General features: G+C 45.6%; 1 protein-coding gene and 1 long non-coding RNA gene across 5 annotated transcripts in view; one reads left to right on the top strand and one right to left on the bottom strand.

The window, feature by feature from the left end:
* The window catches only part of DCX (doublecortin), an 81,644-nt gene that overhangs the window by 30,355 nt on the left and 30,324 nt on the right, over positions 1–20,965 (bottom strand). The window lies entirely within an intron of this gene.
* On the top strand, positions 13,211–14,944 carry LOC137482268 (uncharacterized). The gene is made up of 2 exons (XR_011003977.1): positions 13,211–13,562; positions 13,637–14,944. It is a non-coding gene; the product is annotated as an uncharacterized lncRNA (long non-coding RNA).

Here is a 20,965-nt window from a genome sequence, read left to right as displayed (position 1 = left end):
ATTGCTCCTTTCCTAAGATAAATCTTGCACTCTTTCTCTCACTTTTTTGGATTCAGATCAGGCTGCCCTCAGCAGAGCCCCACGTGTGTTATGTTCTGCACTCCTCTGCAGCAGATGTGATTCTGACCACACAGACCCCACTGGGGTCTGAATTCCAGAGGGATCACACCCAAACCCCCATGGCAATCAAGGACCTGAGGGAAAGAATTCCAGAAATGGGTTGGTAGGAAGATTAGAAAAGGAAAACTTCATGGAAAGTGGACTTTTCCCATATACTCAAACCTACAAGTCAGGGACAAGCCTGAAGCTGGTGCCATTCAAGATAAAACATCCCTTGGAAAGCCAAGTTTTTTGGGGGAGGGCCATTTGTTCTGCTTCTCTACAACCAAGTTTTAATAAATGAATGAACTTCCAAGACAGCATCCTCTCATCTCTGCACAGTGGATTATTTGGAGCCCCAGGGGATGTGTGAGCTGGTCCCACTCTGAAGGGACAAAGATGCTGAGTTTGGTCTAATTCCACACACACACACACACACACACACGCCACAGATCCACTAATGGGTTTTTGCTCTAAAACAGTTGATAATCTCCCAGCCAGTTTATCCTGAAGAAAAGCTGGTTAATAGAACTAGGTATTTACAACTGTGACAATTACATTGAAGCAATTTGTGTGCGGACATAATTATGTTTCTAATGAAGATTAACTTAAATTAAATGCTTTTAATTACAATTTGCACTGCCTTTGGCTATTGTGCAGACCGTATTCTGACACTCATGCCTCACCAGACACGAGATTTATACTGTGCTGTGTCAAAGCTGACCATAATTATTGGCTGGATATCTGATGTCAGGTGCTGCTGACATTGCAGAAGGGCTCAGTGCTGGAAACCACGGTGTGGAAGGATCAGAGATTGAACCTTTCAAGAGCTGTTTGCTCAAACTCCTCTGATAACATCCTGTCTGCCCTTGTGATTGCAAGTTCTTCTACGTGTCTGCTCCACCTTTCTCCAGAAGGAGAGGGAATGTTGCTTTTTATTTCAGTAGGAGCGTGTGGAAGCCTCTGTATCTGTGTAATTTGCTGGAGTCCCTTCTTCTTGACAACTATGGGAGCCCAGCTTATATATTAGAGCCAAATTTGAAAAAATTAATTCCAAAGGGTCCTTAGAGGCAGCATCTTCATTATTCAGAAAATCTTGGCATGTAAACTCCACCTACCAGCATTCAAAAGGAATGAGTGATCAAAGCCAGATTACAGATTCATTAGTGATTAATCTGTTCAGGAAAACCTTCCCTGGTGCTTTGCAGGAATATGATTAATAGTAATAGTCACAATAGGATCATGGCCAAACTCATAAACAGCCACTAAGAAACATAACCACAGGAGCCTTGGAGTTTCCTTCCTGAAGAGATCTTGTTTGGTGGAGATGTACTCAGAGCTCTGTGTCCTTCCACTGTGACTGGAGACCTTTACAAGCCTTCACATCCCTGGGAAGTGTTGGTAATAAGACACCTCAGTTGCATTTCTCTGCAGAATTGCAGTGCCTTGCCTCCATTATGCCCTGTCCAACTCTCATGTCTCCAGGAAAATTGATGACATAAGGCAGGGCAGAACTTAACCCAGGGCTTCCCCTCTTGGGGTTTGCCCCGTTCTTCCTCTCCATGTGTTGGAATGGGAATGAGTTACAGAAAATATTTCATCTCTCCCTTCTCTCTGTAGAGACTGTCACAAAACAACTCTCACTGTGGGCGCATATGTGACACCTCACCTCCAGCACAGCCCTGTGGCTTGGAGCCTGCACCAGCACATTGCCCTTCCCCAGGGGGCTGTGACAGCCCCCTGCCTGCCCTCCTTGTGAAGGGGAAACCACGAGGTGCTAAATTCCCCTTTAAAGCACAGTCTCGGCATAGAGAATGAGCGTTTTGTGCAGTAAGAAACATAAAAAAACTCCAGCAAAAGTTACAGCCTCACAGGAAAGAATCACAGAATGGTTTATGTTGGGAGAGAGCCTTAAGATCATTGAGTCCAGCCACTAACCCAGCACTGCCAAGGCCACCACTCAGCTGAGAATAATGCTCATCCCACTTAGTGTTCATTCCAATACATATTTCATCATGTTGATGCATATTTTATTGCACTTTTGGTACCAATTCCTCCAGCATTTTGCTTTTGCAATGGTGCCTAATAACCCATGATTGCATGTAGCCCTGTGTGTTTGTGACTGCTGTGATTCCCTCCTGTCCTGAGGAGGGAATGATCTTTCCAGGCTCCTGTTTTCCCTGTGTATTGCTTCCAGTTTAGTTCTCCCTGCCTGGGTTTCTCAGCCCGTGTTTTTTCCATTACAAGAATGATCCCATTCCCAGCTCCACTCAGGCCATTCCTGCAAACTTCCACCCTCCAGCTTTGTAGATGCAACATCCATGGCCACTCTACCCACATAAACAAAAAAACCTTAGAATTTTTACTTTCACCCACAGTCACCCTAACTGGACTAAGTTTTATTCACAGAAACACAGATTATTGTTTGGTAAAACACTAAGAATAATGCATATTTGCAAAAAAGCTAAGCCAGTGCTCACCATATTTTTAATTTTGTTCTGAGCTGCTATTTCTGAGTTAAGAGGCTGGCTTGTGGATGGCCAGTGCAGTGCACCACACTCTGCAGGATCAGGCAATGGAAACCATGAGCATTTGTGCAGTACATTATTTCCAACAGGTTACTTCACCCACCAAAGAAGTCTCCCAGCTTTCAAGAGCTCAGCAAGAAGGATGCAGAGCAGTCTGATGATTCAGTGCACTCCACAGCCCAAGCCAATCCTAAAAAGAGCCACCTGAAAATGCATAAGAGATCATATCTGCAGAGCTGTACATGTGTGCTTAGGTTTATATATTTCATGTATACTTACATCCTTATGTGCAAGTACACAAAGATGATTCCACATCTTGAAAGAACACACAATATAATATTTTACAGTATCCCAGAGGAAATGAGGACATGGTTTCACCATCAGCTCCTCAGGGACAGAACGTCAAAGCAGCTATTGAAAGTCCTACATCGAATTAGTTCCTATAAAGAAATAGATTTCCATGTACAGAAATCACCAATGGCTTTAATGACCCATGTTAGAACTTGGAGCATATGAATAAAACTCCGTGAGTGTATCAAAATAATTTAAATCATTACACTTGCAGAGTGATGTCTTTTTAATCATATCCCATATGTGTTTTTGCACTCAGATTTAACACATGAATTTTAGGTCGTTTCCCTAAGAGAAATCAAATAAACAAATTTCCTATGTATTTATTTCTAGCAGTACAAAATACATCCCCTTCCCAACACACATCAGGGAAGACTTACAGAAACTAATTTAAAAAACATACACGTACAAATGCATAGATGTGTGTGTATATATATAAATAGATAGATAGATGGTAATTTATATATATATATAAATATTATAAAATATATGAAATAATATAATTATTTTATAATTATAATTATTGTTACAATTATGATGATGCTAGAATTACTTTCATAAAATTATTTTAATGGTTTTATCATTTAATTCTGAAATTAATTATCTAATTTATTATTATTTATATGTTATAAAATATAGAAAAATTAGAAAAATTTATTTTTTATAAAATTATTTTCATAAAATTATTTTAATGGTTTTATCATTTAATTCTGAAATTAATTATCTAATTTATTATTATTTATATGGTATAAAATATAGAAAAATTAGAAAAATTTATTTTTTATATTTATAATTTATAATTAGAAAAATATATATAATTTATATAGATAATTCTATTTATAATTAGAAAAATATATACATTAAATATATATATATATATAAAAATAATTAAATAAATAATTACCATCTTTGTGGACACCCAACGATGCCCAGGGAAACACAAGAGTGAGGAGCACCACTGATATTTTTTCAATGGGAAGGCAGTGTCCAAGTGTGAGGGCCTTCAAGGTAAGGTTACCCCTGAGGTATTGGATTTTGGATTTGGGAAGCCCTCAGAGCACCCACTCCGCTGGTGTCTCAGCACTCGAGGCAAGAGAAGCCCTCTCAGGAACTCATGTCCCAAACTATCTGCAGTTTTAAAATCCAAGTCGATCCCCTGATTTTGTAACAGAGGAGCGGGGAAATAAAAGAGAAAGGACAAAGTGCTTTAGCAAGGGACAGCCCTGCCGGTCCCCCCCTCCGACGTTCTGCGGGCAGAAGAGCAGAGAACAAAGGCCAGAGCGGCAGGTTCCCAAGGGCTGGATTAGCACAGGGGGACCCAGCTCCCCCGAAGCAGATGGGCACAGGAGGCCCCTGGGACAGGATCGCACGGACACAAAGCCCGTTCCCTGCGACAAGCCCACGGAGAGCAGGCCAGGATCCCTTCCATGGCTGCAGCCAGAATCCTGGCTGGGCAGGCTTCAGAGTTTGCTCTTTGGCCAGTAAAGCACAGGCACTAAACTGGCTGAATTTAGCTAAATTCAATCATTCTCCTCTCTCCCTGAAGGTGAAGTAACCCAGCTTGTTGCCACCATCCTCCAGCTACAGAGCACTAAGGAGCACTGACACAAACCAAGCCCCAGAGATGTGCCCTGACAACACAAAGAACTCCACCAGTGTCACCCCTGCAGGTGACAGGCAGTGCCTCAGTGCCTCAGGTGGCCTTTGCTAGATGTTTACCCAATTTTTGAAAAACCCCCCAGCCAAAGCTTTCAAGGTGGTTTTTACCAGTCCATTCACTCTCCACTCTGCCTGCAGCTGGGCTTGGCAGGGGATGTGTTACACCCACTCAGTGTTTTTCTGTGGAGGGGGCAGGAGGGCAGGATTGCTGTGGGGGAGGGCAGGATTCCTTTCCTGCACCCAGGATCAGGAGGGCCAGGACATTCCCCGTGCATCCAGGTGCTCCAGGAACAGGAAAAGCCATTTATCTAACCAGCAAAACAGCTTGAAAAGCATCTTCTACTAAACAGAACTTCAATGTTTGCAAAGGATGCTGGACAAGCACTGCTGCCTCTGTTTTAGCTAATTCCCTTCTCCTGCTCTTTCAAATCATTCCCTGTGGCAGATTAATGATAAAGAGGTTCTTCTTCCAGCCACACGTGGGGCAAGTAATGGTCCCAAGCTTCAGGTCACCAGCCTGTTTGTTGCCCTCTCATTTCATCCTGTACTCTCCATGCACACCTCTCCCACAAGGAATTCTTTGTTCATTTTGGAGCTGTGAAAAAAACCAAGTTACTTCAGCTGCTCACACCTACAGGCCCCATTTCCACCTGGAGGTCCTCCAGGGATAAGTGGAGATTAATTGTGCTCTCCCCAAAGTCCTTACTTTGATAAATGGAAATTGCCTACGTGCTTTGTCCAGGAAGAGCAATTTGGAACAGGTATGGAGTGCACACAGTGCAGCAGTTCAGCACAATGCTGTTGGGAGCCTGGTTAATTGACAAGGAAAAATAGAAATAAACCTTCCAAGGACTGTAGGGAGCCAGGCTGCCTTAGTGGGGGAAGGGAGAGAGGTGTGGGAAGGATCACTGAGCTGGGCAGGAGAGGAGGGAAACGCTGAAACCTCTCCACTGTGGTACCTGCTGGGTGACCTGGACCAGCCAAGAGGGCTGAGGGTGTAAAATAAAAAGAGATCAGTGAGGGAAGGGGTCTTGGCTGCTTTTAGGACCAGTGTGACATCTCCTACGCACAAAATGAGATGTAACACACCTGAGCTGCACTGTCCTTCCTGAGGACACAGCATCACCTCCCACATCCAACACCTAGTCTCTTTATTCTCCAAATGTACTTGATTTCCCTGGATTTTGGTCTGACTCACCCTTGAATAATTTAATCAAGCATGAGGTGCCTGGAGTATTCTTATGCTTGACTAACTGCTTGTTCTGGAAGGTGCTCTTTTCCCCCCAAATTAAAAGGTGTGGTCAGCCAAAGTAATCCTGTTTTGTTGAGGCACAAATCCATTTTCTGCAAGTTACCAAAGTTACCACTCAGCTTTTGAGTGCTGGAGAACTTAGAGAGTGTCCTATATTGAACTGAATCCCAAGTACTTCTCCACTTCATCACTATTCCCTGAACTTGCCACTCTGAATTCCTGCAGGAGAAAGTGCCTTTCCCTATCACTGTCCTTACATTAAAATTTTTAATCTTTCATGCTGCCTGCTGGGACCGTCTGAAAAAGGAACCCAGAATAACCACAGTAATCACAACAATTCTAAACTTTGAACTTAAATTCATCCATTTGGCACCTGTGATTACTGAATTTGAGCCCAATTTGACACCACCCTTATTTTGATGCAGATTTGCTACAGCGTTTCTTTTGCCATGTGCCAGTTCAATTACAAATACTCTGTCTCCACATTGCTGCCTTCCAGATGCACTGAACTTCCCTCCTGCAGACTACAAGAAAATGACTTGGCTCCCTTTCCACTGCTTTCTTTTTATTCCACTACATCAGGCAAATAAACAAGACTAGTTTGCACTAACTTAGTACATCACTTAAAATTTCCTGCACTATTTTTTTTTCTTCTGAAGAAATACCAAAAACACCCAAAGCACCCAAGCCCCGTGCATTGGTAACCTCTATTCTAAAATATCCATATTCTTTCTTATTCTAGGGAGAAAGAGAAGAATAGAAAGTAAGAGGAATTATTATGACATCTCCCCAGGAGGTAAATGTTGATTCTTTCTTATAACTGAATTTTATTCTTGGTGTTAAAAGGGCCAAATCCTGTTTGAGCTTAATTTTCAGTCCACTTATTTTATATAAATGCTGGAATAAAATGGAGAAGAATCTGGTCAAATTCACTGTAGTAGGTTAAAGAGGCACTGGATACTTGCCTTCTACAGGTTTTGGGTTTGTTGGGTTTTTTTTTTGATGAGTTTTTTTTTTTGATGTTTTGTTTTGTTTGTTTGGGTTTTTGTTTGTTTGTTTATGTTTTGTTTTTTGGGGTTTTTTTTTTGTGACTTCCAAGATGTGGTCTCTTGGTTGTAATTCACTTAGTGACAACTCTCAGATCAGCACTGATCCACAGACAGAGATGCCAAGCAAATGGCTCTGCTCACTGTCCTTCTCCCCAGTGACAAACCCCTGACAAAACCAGTGCCTACCTTTACCCAAGGCCCTTCAGACTTGAGATCTGCTCCAGCAAGCAAATGCAGGCGACCTACTTGGTAAGGCTGAAATAATCATCAGACTGGATACCTCTTAAAACGAAGGAAATGAACTTTGGGACCTCATGATGCCCCTCCTGAGCTCCACAAGAAGATGAACGCTTCCAGTCTAGGGCACTGTCCATGCTGGATTTAGAGCACCCAAGCATTTGGCCTTCTACAACAATTTTATTTCTTTTTGCAAGAAGGAGGCAGCACAACCCAGGGGCACCCTTCCATTCACCTGTGAAGACGTATGTTTTAATCCTCTGCCCATTGGGGTGTGCAAAAATGTCTCTTTCCTTACCTGCCAGCCTCCACGGGCACATGTGGAGGCTGCTGCTGCTGACCTGCCAACCAACCACACTAATGGGAACTGGTGCAGCACCTTGGCCTTGACCCGGCTGAACCGGGGCTGTCTCCAGCGCAGTGCCACCACAGCAAGGCACAACAGCCCTGTATTTGCTCCACTTCTGATCTGCTCTGGCTCTGGGGACCTCACACCACCAGAGCTCTCCTCAGATCCCACTGCCAGCAGCCCCAGGCTTTGTTCGGCCATTTACACCAACATAAAGCGAGAGCAGACTGCAAAGACAGAAAACCAGGGGCTCTGTGGCCAGCTGGGCAATAAACAAGCACCTCCACTAATAGGATTAAACTCTTGCTAGATTACGAGTGTGTCAAGTGTACAAACAATCAGACTGGGGCCGTGCCCTCAATTTGCAGCGCTTGACACTACAGGTGGCAGCTCTGGGGCAGGCACACCGAGCCTATTGGTAGACACATTATATTTGGAAGTTCAATATAATGCCCTCCTCCTCTCCAGTCATTTTCCTATTTTCCTTTCAGCACATTAAGTGGATCCCTACCTCAGTGCCTCCGTCCAGGTTCATTTCTCTGTCACTTGCTGCCACACCGACGACTCGTGCCTGCTAATGGCCCCTGCACAGCGGAGAAGCCAAGTGCAAGCTGGAGCAGATGTCTGCTCAGCGAGTAACAGAAAAATCTGAAAATTACCTCCACAGAAGTGGAGGAAACCTGGAACTGGGAGATGGTTTTGTGTTCTGCAGGTAAACAGACAAATGGTTGGATTAATAAAGTCCAGTTCTGCTTACAGATTCTCGGATGAGATTTGAACCACAGTATTCCTGACTGCTCCAGTCTGTTCTGTACATCCCTGTAAATTAATGAGCCAGAGCAGCATCTCAGAAGGTGCTTGTCTTACCCTCCAGTGATGCAGCAGAGGGAAAGGGGCCACGTCCTGGACAGCAGGAGCTTGGGTGGCTGACAGTCCAGCTCTGACCCGTGCCAGTGGCACGAACACAATGAAAACAAGATAATTAGGGGAGCACCTCTGGGGAAAATATCCCTTCTGAGGCAGGCAGGAGAAGTCATTTCTTGGAGCTCTCTCCTGTGCAATGCAGCTCCTCTGCCACAGCCTGAGCAGCTCAGCTTTTCCACGGGCTGAGGCAATTCCTCAGACAAAGGATGTGCAGGGTTACATCACTGCTGCTGGGGAGACATGTGAGCCCAGCTGCACTGAGATGCTGCATGCTCAGCCCCACTGCCCTCACCTCCCCTCTGCTGAGAGAGCTCTGCTACAAGGATTCAGAAATTACCCTGAGCTGCTCGGCTTGCATAAATTAGGAGAGATTTTTCTTCTGCACATTTTGTTTTTCCTCTGCAGCCATGAAGAGGACAAACGTTGAACCTCCTGCCTGAAGCTGCCTCAGATGCTGGCAGGGAGAAAATAGTAAAGGTTGTTTTGTCTGGTGCCTAAGTGGATAAAATGGCAGATTTGCCCTAAGAGAAAACTGGGTAATTTCTGAGACTGGCAGAACAATGCTCCTGCTAACAGTATCATGCTCAAACTCCTCTGTACACCCTTTCCAAATGCATTTTTAAGTTGTTAGCACTTTAACAAGGGACAGAAGCAACACTGCTAGGAAGGACAAGGGAAAGCAATATGAACTACATTACCTTGGTTTTAAAAGCAGCTTTAGGAACAGATTATCAGCCAGTGTAAGTCAATAAATCTGCACTGTTTTTAATAGAGTGACCCAGGCTTATGTGAGTTCTTCCTCTGCAAATAGCACCTCAGACATTCCCATTTACAGCAGCTCAAATTCATGCTTTGGGGATATTCCATTGTCAAGAAGGATCTATTTTACTAACAGTTCTCTTGCAAATACATCCCCAAATGTGACAGCCAGACAACTCCCATACCAGCCCTGCTAATGGATTTCTGCAGAGTCTAGACCTGCATGCACTGTGCTTTGGGAATATGTTTGTTTTGAGTGCTACCAGAAATAGCATCTCCACCACTGTGCCATCAATTACATGGGTGCTACCCACAAGTAATTCTTCCACAGCTCTCCACTGAGTGCTCAGCATCTTGCTCCCAGCTAAAAGGAAGAAAAGGGTGGAAACCTCGAGTGTCATGCCTAGTTATTACAAATACACCGTGGCACAGGGGATGTTCCCAGGCTGGGCCCGAGGTCCCCACCTGCAAAGTGTCACAGAGCTTCATCTCTCCCTAAGCTTGGATATTTTCCCTCTTACAGGAATTATTTAAAATCTGAAATAACACTGAGGCAGCTCCAGCCATGTCCATTCCTGCATTCATCAAGATGCACTGTTTTTATTGGAGAACAAGCAGAAAGTGCTGAAACAGCACTGGGCAACAGAGAACAGGCTCTACTTAGGCACCTTTAGTACAAGAAAATGCTGATGCAGGGCATCAAGACCAGAAAATATCAGAATTTCTTCAGTCAGGCTGAAAAAACGACATGCAATTATCAAAACCATTAGAAAAGGCTGCATTTTCAGGGGACCCACCCAGAGACTTGATTACTGCCACAGCTGCCTCTGCCTTTCTCAGGGGTTCCTTAAAACCACAAACTGAGCCCAGCCAGGGCAGAGACATCTGCAGGAGGGGACAGACCTGCACACAGGTCACTAACTCCATCCTAGACACGAGTAAACCAATACAAAATAAAAGTAGCTCTTGGGGATGCTGTGACCCTTGTTACACATGGGTTCATTCCCAATGACAGAAGCATTTAAATGACTGGGCAATGGTTTCCCCTCCAAAATTGCATTTCTTGCTACATCAGACATTGTTGATCCCTAAATTATAGTTTGTTTTGAAGTAGGTTTTTCCATTCATTGCTCCACAGGAGCTGGCTGGGACAGTGATATCATTCCCAAGGAAAAGCCACAAACTTTAAGTGAGCTACAGTCAAATCCAATTAAAAACAACACAAGCATTTAGAGTTACAAAAGAACAAAACTTTCTACAGCCAGCTGGCCTGGGGAAAAAAAAAACCAACATAAAATCAAGGCTTATTTTGTGTAGCAGCAGATTTGAGTCAGTGTGCTGGCATTTTGGATGCAAATGCTGCAAGGGGAGAATGGACTCTGCTGAGAATGGGGATAAAGGAGGGGCTGTTGAAGAGCCTCATTCGTGCACTGGTGAAAAGCAAGTCCAAAGTGCAGCATGGAGTAACAACAGGGCAGACAAAGAGCAGCCCAGAGGGGCTGGAGCCACAACAGGAGAGCAGGCAGGGAGTAACAAGCTTCTGCAGTGAGGAATGAAGCAAAACAAAAGGCTGGTCTGGAAGAGCTTTGGCAGTGCAAAAAACAGGACACATTTACACAGGTTTCTTCCAAATGGCCAGCTAACCACTGCTGCTTGTAAAGCTGTGCACACACCATGCTGTGATCCCAGGTGAGATCCACCCTGCTCAGGGCATGAGGAGGCACAGCAAGCAGCAAGGGGGAGTGATGCTCCATAGCAGCACATCCAGGTGCTTAGCTGGCACCCAAAATTATCTCCACAACCAGGGGCACAAGAGGCAGAGGAGAGGAGCCTCTGTGTGAGGCAATTTCTCCTCCCTGTTGAGAGGGGAAACCAGAGCATCCTTATTGTCAGAGGTGACAATTCAGGAGCAGTGCTGGTTTTCCCCTTGTCATGGAAGGCATTAGACCATCAGACTGAGGTCATGGCCTGTGGAAGTGTTCTGGAGACTTCAGTGAGCTTTGGACAAGGCTCTGCAGCTGGGCAAGAAATAAATCTCCATGCCTGAGAGATTCAAGAACATCTATATAGAAAAAGGTGAGCGCAAGGCACTGCCCAGTCCCTGCCACGTGCTGTACTCCAGCCTTTTAGTACTTCTTCGAGGTTACGTAATAATGTCAGTTACAGGTTTATTCAGAATGACACCACCTGCACTGATGGACATTTCCTCCAACCTGAGCAGCGGAAGCCCAGGACTGGGGGAGCCGTGTCAAGCTGCAGGGCACAGCCTGCATTGCTGCAGGGCTCAGGAGGGAATCCTGTTCCTCCCACTCCTGCAGACCCTACTGTATTGCCCAGAGAGCATTTCCAGCTAAAGCAAAGAGTCAGCCAGGGGCAAAATGAAGGACTTGGAAGGTTAATGGTCTCATTTGGTGTGGCAAATCCTCTGAAATCCACTGACAATTTAGGAACATAATCCCCTCTCTTTTATTAGTGACATGCTTCAGTCTTCCCTACAAATTGTAGACTAGACTTCCCTTGTACCACAAACTTATACCCAGTGATTTCCCTCAGAGAGGATGGACTCCTCAAACTGCCTGCCAGGAATGTCTTTGCTCCTGAACACAGTGGGGATTAAGGTGTGAAATTCCTATTAGGGCAGGGGGATCAGGCTGTTGCATTTACATAAGGATTTGACACAGAGGACCAGTTCATCGCTGGCTGATGCACAGCCTCTGTCAGGGGCTAATAGCTGACGTATCAGCAGACAGGGAAGCTCCTCCTTGACAAATGTACTTACATCTTTCTGCATGATGCTGCCTGGAAAGGCCAATTCCTTCCTGATCCCTTCAGTGATCGCTGTAAACCCCAAAGCACGAGCTAGAGGATTGCCCTGATTATTGTCTCCATACATCCAAAAGTAATCGCTGAGGAAAAGTGCTTGATTTAGAATCAGCAAAATCCATGCAAATACCACACATGCAAAAAGTATCTAGGGAGCACCAGCTCAGGGATGAAAACTGTGCCATAAGTGACTGTATTAGAGTGATAGAATGTTTTCAGGGCAAGAAAGAGATTATGGCTTAAGTATGTGTTTTTTAAGAAAGAAATTCCACCCCGGCTGCTGTTTCTTCACTGAAAAGGTTCATGTAACAATGCCCTGTGCAGGCATGTGGGCATAAATAAAAGGTCCAAAGCCCCCAGGTGTCCACTACAACACCTGTTATGACAGCTCATAAGTGTGAGGCAATAAAATTCAGACCCCTCATTCTTACAATCAGATCAGATCACACCAATGGAGCTCTTTCCCTCAGCAGCTCTGCATGCTACATTTAGCAGGTATGTTTCCACTTCAGTTCATGTTCCTCAATCTTTCTTGACTTTAGCCCTGGGAGCAGAGCAGCCCAAACTCTCAAAAGGTAGTTTTACTTCTTGGTACCTCAGGGCTTTTGATCTGGGAGGAAAATGCCAGAAACCAACAACACTTCCTGGCCTTGAGTTTACCAGCAGATCCTTAGTGCATTCCTACATCAGTTTATCCACGTTAGTGTGCATTTCATCAGTGAACTGTAAACACTTAGGATTTATTTGTTACCACACAGCACCTTGCATAAGTAAAGCCATTAAAACCTGACTAGAATCAACATATTATTCATTGTTTTATCTTTCTCAAAATCCGAGAAGCAGTGTGCTCTTCTGAGGCAGAGGAGGAGTCATTCAGAGCTATTTCACAGATATGACCTGCACAGCGCAGGATTATTACAAAGAATGAACAGGCAGGCAGTCACACACTGGATTAAGGAACAATGATTCATAAATCCAAATCCCTGTCTCACATGTTGCTTTTATACAGAACCTGTAAAAGCCCGCCTGAACCAGCAGTGGAAATCACAGCTTTTCATTTTGTTCCTGCATTTCTGACATAACAAGCCACTTCTGGCACACGCTGTCACCTCCCTGACTTGGGAAGAAAAGGTGCATGCTAAAGAAGCCATAAATAGTATCTGCTGGTGCTCCCTTTTCTATTATGCTGACTTTGATTCAGGTCCTCGCAATTACTGGGAACAAGAGAAAGATAAATAAAATTATCCCAGCTGTTTGTGGCGGACAGCCCTGGCCTCCCAGCTGAGAGCTCTTTGTGCTGCTGAGAGCGTCACCAAGCAACCAGCCCTCGCAGCTGCCAGGCTGCAGAGAAGTGAAAGCATGACTTATGGAAAGGAAGCACACGTGAAGGCTGCGACTGAATCAATCTCAGCTTTGTCTCCTGCCTAAATATGGCACCAGAGATTGCCCTCAGTGGATCCCACCTGCTGAGGGGGCAGAACCCGGATGCTCACTTTGTTTTGGAAGCCAGACCCTTGCAGAACTAAGGCCAGGTATTCTGTAAGCTGTGCAATGAAAAGAAAGGGGGGTCCAGTCTGCTATGATGCTGTTGAGACTTCTCCATCAGACTTAGCTGGTGGTCCAAAAAGCAGCAGAAGGTGGCCCACGATGCAGCTGCCAGAATGACTGCATTGCCTCAGCTCTAAGTCATACCCACGTGTAAGTTAAGTGGAGGTGAAAAGAGATTGTGTGATAATTGGAACAATACGGCAAGGAAAGCAAAGCAAACGGGCAAATCCCCATGCACACAGGCAGGGAGTGAATAAAATGGGAGGAGGGGAAATGGAGAGATAAATTCAAATGGAGAGATAAATTCAAAGTGTGCTCTGCTTGTTCCTGATTGCACAGCACTGTTAAGAGAGGGGCAATCCTTCCTGCAGAATGTAGGCAGGGCTGAGAAACCCTGGCTGGCACCTTCCCTGAGCCACAGCATTCCCCAGCTCTCAGCAGTCTTACAAATGAGTCCTGTTTTACCTAAGGGCAGCTAAGACAGGGATGCGTGAAAACTCTTCCAAGCCGGACATTAAAGACAAATTGACAAACTCATTTCAGCTCCCTGTGAGTTTAAATGTGTCACAGCAGCCCAGCCTGAAAACAGCAAATTAATTGCCTTGCTCGTGGTCACACAGTGCAGTTGGATTCATGCCACGAGCCCCGAGAGCCACTCCTGAATACCTGCAGCAAACTGCCCCTCATCTGTGACATCAGATATTTCCTGGGGCAACTACCTTCTTCTGCTTTTGAGAGAAAGAAGGTCTTTGTGAGCTATGCTGGGAAGAAAAAGAAAGAAAAAAACAAGTTGGTTTTCACTCATTATGAGATCTGTAAAACAGTGCTCAGTGCATTTTCGGCCCAACTTTATTTTTCCTTATCTGCTGTCCATTTTACACTACACTGAACACATGCAACTGGAAACAACCCAAACCATGAATGTCATGATCAGACAGCATTTTCTCCAGCATCTCCTTTTTGGAAGAAAGGGCCTTCTGGAGAAACAGTGTAAAAGGGAGCAGTTGTGCACTGCTTGGCACTAAATCACTACCTGCTGCCAAAAGCAGTGCAAAAACTTTAGGAAGAACCTCATGACATGCATGAAAATTCAAGGAAAAGCAGACATTTCAAGAGCTGTTCTCCATTTTAAAACTGCAAGATATGCCAAGACTGTAAAGATCTCTGTTGCTGTACAGTGCTAAAAATAACATTTGCCAACAACTCTATCGAGTCTCTTGTACAAAATTCAGCCTTATGGCTTTCATTTTGATTGTGAAATGAGCACATCGTTTTGCAAACCTCCTTGGCTGGGGTTGTCTAAAATGAAGGAAATCCCCAGTACCATTTACTCTCAAAATATTAAAAGTCACTAGAAGCAAAAAAAGATGCTTCAAATTTCAGCTAGTATTAAGAGATGTAAGTCCTTGTTTCTAATCCATTATGAAGGGCTTTCAAGTAGGCAAGAATAATGTTCTTAGATCCTAATGTTGGCTACCTAACTTGACTCTTTGATACACTTCATTTACATGTAATCCTGCAGCCTGCCAGCAGTTGATAAGGTTCCTGATATCTGCACATTTGAGAGAGAGAAGTTGAGTTCATGATGGGCTAAAGCTAGCTCTATGATGGAAGGCTGCTCAGGTTTAGGGTTTCACACAGAATTTTTGCTCATCTGCAAATGGTTCTCAGCATTTCTCCCCAAGTAATTTATCTGCCAAGTTTAAAATTCTAGACCAAGTTGAAATGGCTGCACTGGATTTTTGCTTTTTTCCATTACTAAAATATTTTATGAGTTCCTGTTAACACTGGGTGGTGGGGAGGAAAGTGAGGGGCGTATTTTTCTCTCCACTCCATTTATGCTATCTGGTAGTTAAAAGGAGAGCAAAAGTTACAGAAGTGGCTGAGAGAAGCTACAAATGCTGAGTTAGTGGCTCTACAGCACATCTGACTGAAGGATGGACAGGTCCATATCCATCAAGACCAAGAGATTTACAAGCACTGAATTTTATGTCCCTCGTGTAAAGAGCAGGGTCATTCCATGCAGTTTTGACAAATTCATTTCAAAGGTTCCACCAGAGAATCATAGAACAGTTTGTGTTGCAGGGGACCTTGAGAGGGAATCTCATCCAAGCCCCCTGCAATGAGCAGGGACACCTTCCACTATCCCAGGGTGCCCCAAGCCCTGTCCAACCTGGCCTAGGACACTTCCAGGGATCCAGGGGCAGCCACAGCTTCTCTGGGCACCCTATGCCAGAGCCTGCCCACTCTCATTGTAAAAAACTTCTTCATTTTCTAATTTAAATCTACCGTCTTTTAGTTTAAACCCATTACACCTTGCCCCAGGCTAAGAATGTGCCCCCATCTTTATTAAAAGCCCCCTTTATTCACAGAAAGGCTGCACCATGACATGCCATGCAGGGGGATAAGATGTGTCACCTGGCTGTAGAAATTCAGGGTGTTCCCCATCTGCAGAGCTACAGCTGAAGCTTCTCTCAACATCTTTGCATAACTGGATCTCCTTGGGTCTCCAAAAGAAGGGACCCTGGCAGCCAGGTCACCTCCATAGCCCAGGCACAGCCAAACTCCCAGGTTCAGAGGCACAAAAATACAGCAAGGCTGGGCAGCCGGAGCTGATTCAACACTCAGCCCTGCAGAGAAAACAGGTTCTGACCATCTGTAACCCCCTTGGTGTCTCACCAAAGCCCCAGCTCCAAAGCACTGCATGAACACGAGTCCCCAAGCGCCTCGTGCGTACTTCAGAAGGTGGGAGCACAGCACAGCCACTGGAGCAGCTCTTTATTTCCTTCCACACTCTGAGACACATCTGAGAAGGTGGAGAGGTGAAGTGGAAAGATAAATGGAATACAGCAATATTTCAAAAAGCTGCTCCTTTCTGCATGAATTTTGAATGGATACCATATGCTTTAGCATGCTGTTTTGATTCTCTGCTAAGATATTATTTACTAGCCTGCCCCAGCAAGGCAATCCTCTCTCCAGAATAGTTATTTTTAGTTTAAAAAGACAAATAAAAGAGTAATTTCTACCAGTGCTGCTTTCAACTTACGATCATCCATTACACTGCCTGTTCATCTCAGTCTCCCAACTTCTTTATTACAACAGTCCTTACATCATCTTCACCAAGAGCTTCCACCTTCAGATCACTTAAGAAGATAGTAAACACCACTTGTTTATTGATATTGTTTTTCACTCTGATAAGAAGTTATTTCTACCCTGGTTTCTTCTTCTAAACCTGTTTCAAATCTGTGATAACATTTTTGCTTGTTATCACTACTTCAGGATCCTTCACAGGATCTTGAAGGAGTCTTTCCTTCCTCATGAATTTTGAAGTCCAAATGTTTATTGGCTCTCCCCAACCCATGGTTTCATTATTTTATACTAATAGATTATCGAGGTGAAAGGGGTTTGCATGTTGTAGCACGTTTTTTCACGATTTTGTCTTTCACTTGATTTATCTAGCACAGAAGCTGAGTTTCCTGGTGTATTTTCACTGCCAGACACACAGAGGAGAGCAGGTACCATTAGTCCCACTCTGCTCTTCCTGCACTATTCTGGGTGTGAGGGAGTGAGGAAGGGCACAAGAGATGATGTCCAGAGTGCAGGGGCACAACAATAACTTGAGGAAAATCTTCTTTCACAGAAGAGTGCACACACCAGGAGATGCTTTCCTAAACCCATTTCTGTCCCCTGCTCAGAGAACCTGAATAAAGACAGAAAAAACAACACCTGCAGCCATCAATTGTTCTGCCAGGAGCACAGGGAGGGCCTGGACTGCTCTGCCATGGCCAGGAACTGATGCCCACGGCCAGGGAGTGATGTCCACAGGTAAGGATGGATATCCAGAGCCAGGAAGTGATGCCTACGGACAGGGACTGATGTCCACAGCCAGGGGGTGATACCCACAGACAGGGATGGATGCCCACAGCCAGGGATTGATGCCCATGGACAGGAATTGATGCCCACGGACAGGGAGTGATGCCCACAGCCAGGGATGGATGCCCACAGCCAGGGATTGATGCTCACGGCCCGGGATTAATGCCCGTGGCCAGGAATTGATGCCCACAGATAAGGATGGATATCCAGAGCCAGGAAGTGATGCCCACGCACAGGGATTGATGTCCACAGCCAGGGATTGATGCCTATGGACAGGAAATGATGCCCACAGACAGAGAGTAATGCCCACAGCCAGGGATTGATGCCCATGGCCAGGAATTGATGCCCACAGATAAGGATGGATATCCAGAGCCAGGAAGTGATGCCCACGCACAGGGATTGATGTCCACAGCCAGGGACTGATGCCCACAGCCAGGGATTGATACTCACAGACAGGGATGGATGCCCATAGACAGAATTGATGCCCACGGACAGGGATGGATACCCACAGATAGGGAGTGAGTGATGCCCACAGCCAGGTATTGATGCCCACAGACAGGGAGTGATGCCCACAGCCAGGGACTGATGCCCATGGACAGGAATTGATGCCCATGGACAGGAATTGATGCCCACGGACAGGGAGTGATGCCCACAGACAGGGATGGATGCCCACAGCCAGGGATTGATGCCCATGACCAGGAATTGATGCCCACAGATAAGGATGGATATCCAGAGCCAGGAAGTGATGCCTACGGACAGGGACTGATGTCCACAGCCAGGGGGTGATACCCACAGACAGGGATGGATGCCCACAGCCAGGGATTGATGCCCATGGCCAGGAAATGATGCCCACGGACAGGGAGTGATGCCCACAGCCAGGGATTGATGCCCACGGCCAGGGATTGATGCCCATGGACAGGAATTGATGCCCACGGACAGGGACTGATACCCACAGACAGGGAGTGATGCCCACAGACAGGGAGTGATGCCCACAGACAGGGAGTGATGCCCATGGACAGGAATTGATGCCCATGGACAGGAATTGATGCCCACGGACAGGGAGTGATGCCCATGGACAGGAATTGATGCCCATGGACAGGAATTGATGCCCACGGACAGGGAGTGATGCCCATGGACAGGAATTGATGCCCACGGACAGGGAGTGATGCCCATGGACAGGGAGTGATGCCCACAGCCAGGGAGTGATGCCCACAGCCAGGGAGTGATGCCCATGGACAGGAATTGATGCCCACGGACAGGGATGGATACCCACAGATAGGGAGTGATGCCCACAGCCAGGTATTGATGCCCACAGCCAGGGAGTGATGCCCATGGACAGGAATTGATGCCCATGGACAGGAATTGATGCCCACGGACAGGAATTGATGCCCATGGACAGGAATTGATGCCCACGGACAGGGAGTGATGCCCACAGCCAGGAATTGATGCCCACAGCCAAGAATTGATGCCCACAGCCAGGACTGATGCCCACAGCCAGGACTGATGCCCACAGGACCGGGCTGTGGCTCCTGCAGCCGCAGGGGAAGCAGCAGCAGATCAGCAGCACGGAGCAGATGGTGAGGGCAGGGCAGTGAGGAAGGAGCCCCAGTCCTGCTCTCCCCGGCTGCCCCGCAGGCTCAGGGGCTGCACAATGATTCCTGTGGAGCCAGTCAGAGCTCCTCGAGCTCATTGTCCTCCAGATAACAGAGCTCAGGCCTGGAGGACTGGCAGGACTGACCTCTCATGCCAGCTCTGACTGGAGCAAAATCCCCTGGAAAAATCCTGCTAATGAATGGGGCATATTATCTCATCATCCCCATGTTGGGTTTTTGTTCATAAGTAAATCCCCCATTTGAGGGGGGAAAAAAAGATAAAAGAAACAATAAAAGGTAGGATAGATCTTACACCCACTCTAGCTGAAAAATCCTTGTTCTGAGGTATTTTTCAAGATAAAAAAAATACAAAAGTACCATGAGCTAAGGCACATTAATTTCCTACTTATTTTAGATTACGTGGATAATTTAAAAATTGTTAATAACACTGAGATTTACATTTATGTCAAAGAATAATGTGAAAGTAAACAAACATTTTCAAAGTGCAGTTAAAAACTGCACTCTGTTTTTGAATTATTAGGTTTAGAGAACAAAAACAATAACATGGCTTGAGGATATCAGAGCACAATAGTCCCTGGGATTCTTTAACTACAGGAAGAGTTAAGATTGCTTAGACAGCAAATTGAGCTGCAGAGCTGTGTTGTACAACACTTAGTAAAATGTATTTAAACGGATAAAAATGTGTTTACTTACACACACAGTGCTTGCAGTTAACCAGGGAACTAGAACTGGGTTTAATAATGTAAATTATTATTATTATTATTATATATCCACTATATAACATCCAGCAAGGCCTGGCTGCACATTCACAGGGGACAGGGTGTGCCTGTGGCTTGGAGCAGTGAATGCTCTGGTTATTAGCCCTGCTTATCCCTCCCTATTCAGCCTGAGCAAATCTCCAGGAGCAGGCCTGCAGTTCCAGCTCTATTTTAATCGATTTGCTGCAGCCTGAGGAGCACTGAGACAGCCCTCAGCTCCCACAGCTCCTCTCTGCACCTCCCCACATGTGCAGGTCTACCTTAGCCAGCTCTGACGAGCTCCAGGGATTGCATCCAATTTTTTTTTTCCCCTCAGCTCCTTTAGACACACTGTTATGACACGCATTTCTGCACGTCTTTTGTCACTCCTGGCAGAGCTGAGGGTGGATGGAGGCTGCATCCTCTGCCAGGCTATCACTCCTTCCCTTGCTGACCCACAAAAACACCTTTGTGGCCACTGGCATCGTGGCCAAAAGACAGGGTGAGGAGGCCACAACCTCTCACACTCACAGGGCCCTTTGCAGCACTCATTAATTTCCTTAATATTTAAGCTCCATCAAGATACAGGTACTCGACACAAAAGTGAATAATCACTGGTTCAGCCCATGTGCAGTGTCAGAGGCAAGAAAGAAGGAAATGCTGTTGTGCTGGCTGACAGCCCCACCACAGCATTTCTCCCAGCCTCTGTTACCTGGTTGTTTGCCTTTATTCACACCTAGAGCAGGCTTTTCCTTGAGAAAAGTGTGAGCTGAGCCATAACTTGCCTGCCAGTGAGTGAAAACAGCTTTCTGCTTGAAGGCCAGTAAGAACTGGTCTTTGGTTGAAGGCTAGTAAGGTAAAGGAAAAGAAGAAACAGTTTCAGGCTGTCAAGAAAAAGAGGTGAACCTGCAACAAGATGTGGAACGTGGCACCAACCACCAGGACATCCTCAAGGTGTGTCCCCCTGAGGGAATTCAGGGGTGTTTGCTCAATCTTTGAGCCACTGCAGGTAAGGAGAGGTGAGCAAAAGTAATGTGTGATGCCACTCACAGCCTAACACTGAGGACCCTGGCACACCAGAATAAGCAAGATATTTCCCCACTGCAAACAGGGGAAATTCACATATTTGATTATTCCAGGTGATCAAAATAAGACATTTACAAG

This window comes from Anomalospiza imberbis, chromosome 14 (assembly GCF_031753505.1).
Source record: "Anomalospiza imberbis isolate Cuckoo-Finch-1a 21T00152 chromosome 14, ASM3175350v1, whole genome shotgun sequence".
Taxonomy (NCBI): Eukaryota; Metazoa; Chordata; class Aves; order Passeriformes; family Viduidae; genus Anomalospiza; species Anomalospiza imberbis.
The sequence above is the reverse complement of the archived record's forward strand: the minus strand, read 5'-3'. Positions and strand labels throughout refer to the sequence as shown.